Raw genomic sequence first — 7,500 nt, forward strand, 5'->3', positions numbered from 1 at the left:
AACTTCCCCCGCGCCCGCCGTCGAGCACATCGAGAGCGGGAAGGACGCCGGCGGCCGACGCGGTGAGGCACGCACCTCGAACCCGCCGACGCGGCCGCGGCTCCTCGCTCGCTCGCTCGCGGTGACGGTGGGGAGAAGAAGGAGAACGACACCTCGCAGGCAACGGGAAGCGAGCTGGAAAGGAGACCGCCCAGCCTGAACACCGGACACCGCCCGCGGCCCGTCCGAGGACGAGGAGCGCAGACGAGCCCGGCCCGCCGGGGGCCCTCTCCGACGCGACCCGAAAGGCCTCATCGATCGGTCGGGGAAGGGGGGAAGAGAGGAAAAGACGAGAGAGAAAACAAAGTAGCAAAAGTAAAGGGGGCTCCCACGGCAGCCCAAAACGGTGGGGTGCTTCCCTGAGACACGCACACACACCACGCGCCACACCAGGGCAGCCCGAGCCCACCCCGTGGGGACTGCTTTTTAGTCGGGGCCGGGTGCCGAAGAAGGCCGAGGGAGAGCTCCCGCGAGCCCGACTCCTTTTTTTCCCTCCGGCCAGCCACCGTCCTTCTTTCGCTTTCCCCCGCTTGGCGGGCTCCAGCTTTAACGCCGGTAAAAAGAACGGCGAGAGAGGGTAAACGGAAAGGTAAAAGGAATGGAGACGAAGGAGGGAGAGGGAGACAGAAAATGAGGTGCCGCCACCTCGGCCAAGCCACCGGGGCCCCTAAGGCAAGCGCGGCAAAGCGGCGAGCCGGACCCGGGCTTGCTTAAATTTCTGCGCCGGGACGTGCGCACGTAACCGGCGGGGCTCGGGGCTCGCCGCCGCCGCCACCCTGCCCATCATCGGAGCCCTCTTCCGCAAATCTCACCGAGAACCGGGCGGGGAAGATAATTCGGACCTGGGATCGAGTTCCCGCCGCCACGGTCATCCAGCGTTCGAGTGCCGGCCTCCGCCGCCGGTCTGTCGTCTCTCGCTCTCGCCCTCGCCCCGCGGGAGAGCCGAACGAACGAGCCGAAACCCTCGGGAAGCGTCGCCACGGCTGCCCAGTGCCCCCTCGCTATCGACGGCAGAGCCGCGGGGGTGACAGCCGCTCGCTAGCGCCGCTTCGGAGACGAGCCACTACTCGCTCCTATAATACGGACAGATAGGTCTCCTCCCGCGGCAGCTAGCAAGACCGGCCGCTAGGCTCAGCGAGGTGGCGCAGCAGCGCAGCCGACAGTTACGATGAGGCAACTGGAGGCAGCGAAAAACAGCGACCCCTTCGGACTCCCGCGGAAGAGGAGCGGCCGACACGTCTACCTCGGCACCTCGGGAGCGCGGCCACGTCTACCTCGGCACCTCGGGAGCGCGGCTAAGTCCGGCGCGAGCCGGAGCTCCCCCTAGCGGCGGCGCGAGCGGAACCGTTCCCTGGAAATGCGGCAGAGTCCCCGCGGAGCCCGGTAGACCTGACGGAAAACTACGCCCCCCCCACCAGCGCTCGGCCGCAGGCAGCCGGCAGGTCTACCTCGGCACCGCGGGAGCGCGGCTAAGTCCGGCGCGAGCCGGAGCTCCCGCTAGCGGCGGCGCGAGCGGAACCGTTCCCTGGAAATGCGGCAGAGTCCCCGCGGAGCCCGGTAGACCTGACGGAAAACTACGCCCCCCCCACCAGCGCTCGGCCGCAGGCCGCCGGCAGGTCTACCTCGGCACCGCGGGAGCGCGGCTAAGTCCGGCGCGAGCCGGAGCTCCCGCTAGCGGCGGCGCGAGCGGAACCGTTCCCTGGAAATGCGGCAGAGTCCCCGCGGAGCCCGGTAGACCTGACGGAAAACTACGCCCCCCCCCACCAGCGCTCGGCCGCAGGCAGCCGGCAGGTCTACCTCGGCACCGCGGGAGCGCGGCTAAGTCCGGCGCGAGCCGGAGCTCCCGCTAGCGGCGGCGCGAGCGGAACCGTTCCCTGGAAATGCGGCAGAGTCCCCGCGGAGCCCGGTAGACCTGACGGAAAACTACGCCCCCCCCCACCAGCGCTCGGCCGCAGGCAGCCGGCAGGTCTACCTCGGCACCGCGGGAGCGCGGCTAAGTCCGGCGCGAGCCGGAGCTCCCGCTAGCGGCGGCGCGAGCGGAACCGTTCCCTGGAAATGCGGCAGAGTCCCCGCGGAGCCCGGTAGACCTGACGGAAAACTACGCCCCCCCCCACCAGCGCTCGGCCGCAGGCAGCCGGCAGGTCCACCCGGAGGCACGGGCGGAAAGCGGGAAAGATGGCGGCCGAGTCCCCGGCCACCAGGCCTGCCTGGCGTTCCCCCGCGGAGGAGCGAGGGTCTCCCGAGCAGCGGCAGCGGCAGGCGAGCGCCGCAGCAACCCCTCTGCTGCCCGCCCGCTCCCCGCCCGCCCGCCGGGATGCTCGCAAGCTCGAGCGGCGCTGCCGGGCACTCACCAGCCTTTTCTCGCTCGCTCGCTCGCTCGCTCGGTAGATAGGTAGGGTCTCTTTCGGGCGGGTATTTCTCGGTCCCTTCTCGCCGGACAGATGCCGGCAAGCGGGCAGGGCTGCAGAGAGACGGCCGCGCCCAGGAGCAGGGGCTGGGGCACGCTGCCGGCAGGCACCCAGGGGAGACGCGCGAGCCGCAGAGAGGATCTGTCAGGAGGACCGCCTCGGTGCCCCTGCGTAGGTAAGGAGGACGCGCCGCAGAGCGGGGCTCCCCTCCGCACCGTGCGAGGGACGGGGCGAGCCGGGTCCCTCGTCCCGGGCGGGGCCGGCCGGCTGGCTGCAGGGCGCGAACGCGGCCGTGCAGCCGGCCCCGGCTGCCCGGCGCCGTCCTCGCCGGCAGGGTCCCCGCAGCCCAGGGGCCGCTCGCAGGGGCAGGGACTCCGCCGCCTGCCAGGCGGGGCCAGCGCTCAGCCCGCCCGGGAACTCCCCGAGGTGCTCGGGGGAGCCGGGCGGGGGAAACGACAACAACCCCCGGCAGGGAAGGAAAAGCGATCTTGGCTCTACGAGCGCTCTATGGGGGGGAGCAGCGCCGGACTCCGAGCAGGAGCTCCTGGCAGGGACAGCTCCGAGAAACAGAGACACGGGTAGGGAGCGCGGGGGGGGGGGGGGGGGGGGAAGTGAAGCGCAGCCCTGAGGTGGGGGGGGGGGGGGGGGCTGCGCTCGGGCATCCTTTTCCCCAGCCACCGTTCTTCCGCTTCCCTGCTTTGCGGGCTCCGGCTTTAACTCCGGAGAGAGAATGACGAGAGAACGGGAGTGGGAAAGCACAGCGAAGCGGAGGAAAAAAGGGGGGGGGGGTTGGGGGGGGGTGGGGGGGGGGGTGTGTGTTTGTGCGTGCGCGTGAACATTATGAGGTGCCGCCACCTCGTCCCCAGCACCGGGGCCCCAGGAAAGCCCGGGCGACAGCCAGATGCTGCTGAGGCATCTCCGTGCAGGGACGTACCTACCGGGACAGAAAAGCGGTCGGTAATAAAAACCGTTTGTGCTCCAGCAAATGCTCAGATTACCGCAGGGGCGACGGCAGGGAGGGCTGAAGATCGCGTTCCCCTTGCAAGCTTCTAAGCAGAGACAGACTGAAAGACACTAGCCGCCGCACCTGTGGGTCTGCAGGAGCCGCTGCGCCCCCCCCCCCCCCCCCCCCCCCCCCCCCCCCCCCTCCCGCTTCCCTCCCGACATGGCCGGCCGGCCGCCGGGAGGCTCGCCGGCAGACGCCAGGTCTACCCGAAGGCACGGGCGGAAAGGGGGGGAAGACGGCGGCCGCTCCCGGGCCACCAGGTCTACCTGGCGTCCCCCCGCGGAGGAGCGGAGAGCCCCCGAGCAGCGGTAGGGGGAGGCGAGCGCCGTAGCAACGCCCCGGCAGGGGAGGAAAAGCGTTCTTGGCTCTACGAGCGCTCTATGGGGGGGAGCAGCGCCGGACTCCGAGCAGGAGCTCCTGGCAGGGACAGCTCCGAGAAACAGACACGGGTAGGGAGCGCGGGGGGGGGGGGGGGGGGGGGGGGGGGGGGGGGGGGGGGGGGGGGGAAGTGAAGCGCAGCCCTGAGCTCTGGGGGGTGCGTTCGGGCATCCTTTTCCCCAGCCACCTCCCACTGGGCACAAGCCCGGTGCCTACTTCTCCACCCATCCTCTCCTCCTACAGCTGCCGTGGCAGCAGCGCATCTCCCGACAGCTTCTCCTCCCTTCACAGCACGCACCCACAACGCGTTTCCAGCCGCACTCAAACGGGAGCACCCCACGGACTCAGTCAGAGGTCACGCGTCACGATGACCTCGGGGACACGGGGACCACGGGGGTTCCTGTTTGTGGAACACTCCGTGTTCAGGTGTGTGAGGCCACGGAACCCCACGGAACCCCTCAGCAGAAGCTCTAGGAGACGACAGCTGCCCCACGGAACACAAGCTACCGGTGCAGGAGGCAAGAGCAGGTCCTCTGGTGGTTCCCATCTCGGTGTCTCGCAGCCGGTGACGCCCGTGGACACAGGAGCGTGGAACGAGGTGGGTGGCGATTGCGATCCTGGGGTGCTTTAGGAGTTGCCAAGAGCACCTCAGGTGACTTCCCCAGTGTGGCCGCTTTGCAGTGGGTGTGCAGTTGTGCTGCTGAGGCGGCAGCGGAGCTGCGGCCGCTGAGGGGAGCTCCTGGGATCTGGGCTCATTGCTTGTGGGGAGAAGAAGGGGCTGTGGGGATGGGACAGGGGGGAAGGGCTTTAATGTGACAGAGAGGGGAGACTGAGAAGAGATCTCAGGAAGACGTTTTTCCCTGTGAGGGTGGTGGGACACTGGCACAGGGTGCCCAGAGAAGCTGTGGCTGCCCCATCCCTGGCAGTGTTCAAGATACAGCTCAGAATTCCCTGCCTGTTTCCTTGGGACATGGTTGATTTGCTTTGGAGATAAATCTGCCTCTACAGATCTAACACCAAAAGGAACTGTTCACCTTCCGGTGCACTAGACACACAGATCACTTGCTGTGTCATGTGCACTTCACACAGAATCCCAGAATCCCGAGGGTTGGAAGGGACCTCGAAAGATCATCCAGTCCAACCCCCCTCAAGAGCAGGGTAACCCAGAGTACATCCCATAGGAACATGTCCAGGCGGGCCTTGAATATCTCCAATGTAGGAGGCTCCACAACCCCCCTGGGCAACCTGTTCCAGTGCTCTGTCACTCTCACAGTAAAGAAAACCCCTGGTTCACCAGTGCCTCAGCAAAAAGGATCATAGAATCATAGAATCAACCAGGTCAGAAAAGAACTTTAAGCTCATCCAGTGCAGGCCTTATCTATCTCAGCACTGTCGAGGCCACCGCTAACCCATGGCACTGAGGGTGTGTGAGCACTTCTGGGGTGGTGACTCCATCACTGCCCTGGGCAGCCTCCTCCAACGCCTGAGCACCCTCTGGGGCAGGAATTGTTCCTCAGCTCCATCTAAACCTGCCCTGGTGCAGCTCGAGGCCGTTTCCTCTCGTCCCATCCCTTGTTCCTTGGGAGCAGAGCCCAGCCCCTCCTGGCTCCATCCTCCTGTCAGGCACTTGGAGGGAGCCATCAGGTCCCCCCTGAGCCTTCTCTTCTCCATCTGAACCCCCCAGCTCCCTCAGCCCTTCCCCATCTCTCTTGTGCTCCAGGCCCTGCACCAGCTCCATTGCCCTTCTCTGGCCCCACTCCAGCCCCTCAAGGTCTCTCTTGCAGTGAGGGACCCAGAGCTGAACACAGGAGTCGAGGTGCGGCCTCCCCAGTGCCCGGCGCAGGGGCACAATCCCTGCCCTGGCCCTGCTGCCGCACTGGTGCTGATCCAGCCCACGATGCTGGAGGCTTCCTGGCTGCCTGGGCACGAGCTGCTCACGTTCAGCTCCATCAATCGGCACCTCCAGCTCCTTTCCCATGAGCAGTTTCCAGCTGCTCTTCCCCAGGCCTGCAGTATTGCAGGGGGTTGTTGTGGCCCAAGTGCAGGAGCCGGCACTTTGCCTTCCTGAACCTCATCCCGTTGGCCCCAGCCCATGGCTCCAGCCTGTCCAGATCCCTCTGCAGAGCTTCCTTCCTTCCAACAAATCAATGCTGCCACCCGAGCTGGTGTCATCTGCACATTTACACGTCCCATTATGGAACAGTACGGACCAGTTTGCACCGGTACAAACCAATGTAGGCCTCTGTGGTCTCAGATACTGCTGGGGTTTCAATATCCCAGTGCTCCCAGTCTCTGCTCCAGGTCTTCCCACTTGCAAGCATGCTCAACTCCCAATCCCTCTCAGTGCTCCCACTACCTGCTGCAGGTGCTCCCACTCCCTTTCAGTCCTTCCCAGTCCCTCCCAGTGCTCCCAGGCAACTTGGCTCTCCGAGCGCTGAGGGGGGGGAGCAGCGCCGGACACCGAGCAGGAGCTCCTGGCAGGGACAGCTCCGAGAAACAGGGACACGGGTAGGGAGCGCGGGTGGGGGGGGAAGTGAAGCGCAGCCCTGAGGTGCGGGGGGGGGGGGTTGGGGGGTTGGGGGGGTGGGGTGCGGTGCGTACGCGTGAACATTATGAGGTGCCGCCACCTCGTCCCCAGCACCGGGGCCCCAGGCAAGCCTAGGCGAGAGCCAGGCCCTGCTGAGGCATCTCCGCGCAGGGACGTACCTGCCGGGACAGAAAAGCGGTCGGTAAGAAAAACCGTTTGTGCTCCAGTAAATGCACAGATTACGGTACTGCAGGGGCGTCGGCAGGGAAGGTTGAAGGTCGCATTCGCCTTCCACATTCGCCCTCGGGCCCCGGCCCTGGCCCCCGGCCCCCCCCCCCCCTCCCCGCCTCCCCCTCCCCCTTGCGCTGGCCGCTGGGCGGAGGGGGCAGGGTTCGGCAGCCTGACGCTCTGCGCCTGCGCGCTCGCCCCCCTCCCGTTCCCCCCCCCCCCCCCGCCCCGGCTCGGCAAGCGGGTTCCCGCCAAGCGAGGTAAACAGCGGCTGCTCCCAGCGGGCGGGCAGTCCCGCGCTCACTTTGCAGGGGCACGGCAGGCAGGTAGGCAGCCGGGAAGGAAGGAGACGGTGGTCGGGGAGCAGGTGGGGAGCCTGGCGCAGGCGGAGGCGGGCCGGGGATGGCGGGCTGGGGGGGGGGGGGGGGGGGGGGGGGGGGGTGTGTTGTGTGTGCACGCGTGTGTTGTTTGTTTTTTTTTTTTTTTTTTTCTTTCCCGTTCGGGTTCTCTGTGCGGTTCGTTTGGGGTTTCTCGGTTCGTGGTTTCTTTTCGCTTTTCTCTTCTCTCCTCTCCTTCTTGTTTGGCCCCACGCCCCTTCCCTCCGTCTGATTTTTGGAAGCGCGGCAGGGAGGGCAGCGGCGGCGAGGGAAGCCGCGCCCTGTCGGGACTTGCCTTCTGCCGCCTGGCCGCGGAGCCGCGCGACCTCTCGGACAGAAACGAGCCGGCTTTGTTCCGCTCTCGGCAGCTCCCGACACCTCCTCTTTTAATCAAATGAAGGCGTAGGGGAAAGGAGACAGACAGAGAGGGAGGGAGGCAGGGACGGACTGGCGGGCGGACGGACGGACAGACCGAGAACGGAATCCGTGAGTGGAAGGGAAGGAAAATACGAAAGAAGAAACGGGCTGCGGAAGCCT

This window comes from Melopsittacus undulatus, unplaced genomic scaffold (assembly GCF_012275295.1).
Source record: "Melopsittacus undulatus isolate bMelUnd1 unplaced genomic scaffold, bMelUnd1.mat.Z mat_scaffold_417_arrow_ctg1, whole genome shotgun sequence".
NCBI classification, from domain to species: domain Eukaryota; kingdom Metazoa; phylum Chordata; class Aves; order Psittaciformes; family Psittaculidae; genus Melopsittacus; species Melopsittacus undulatus.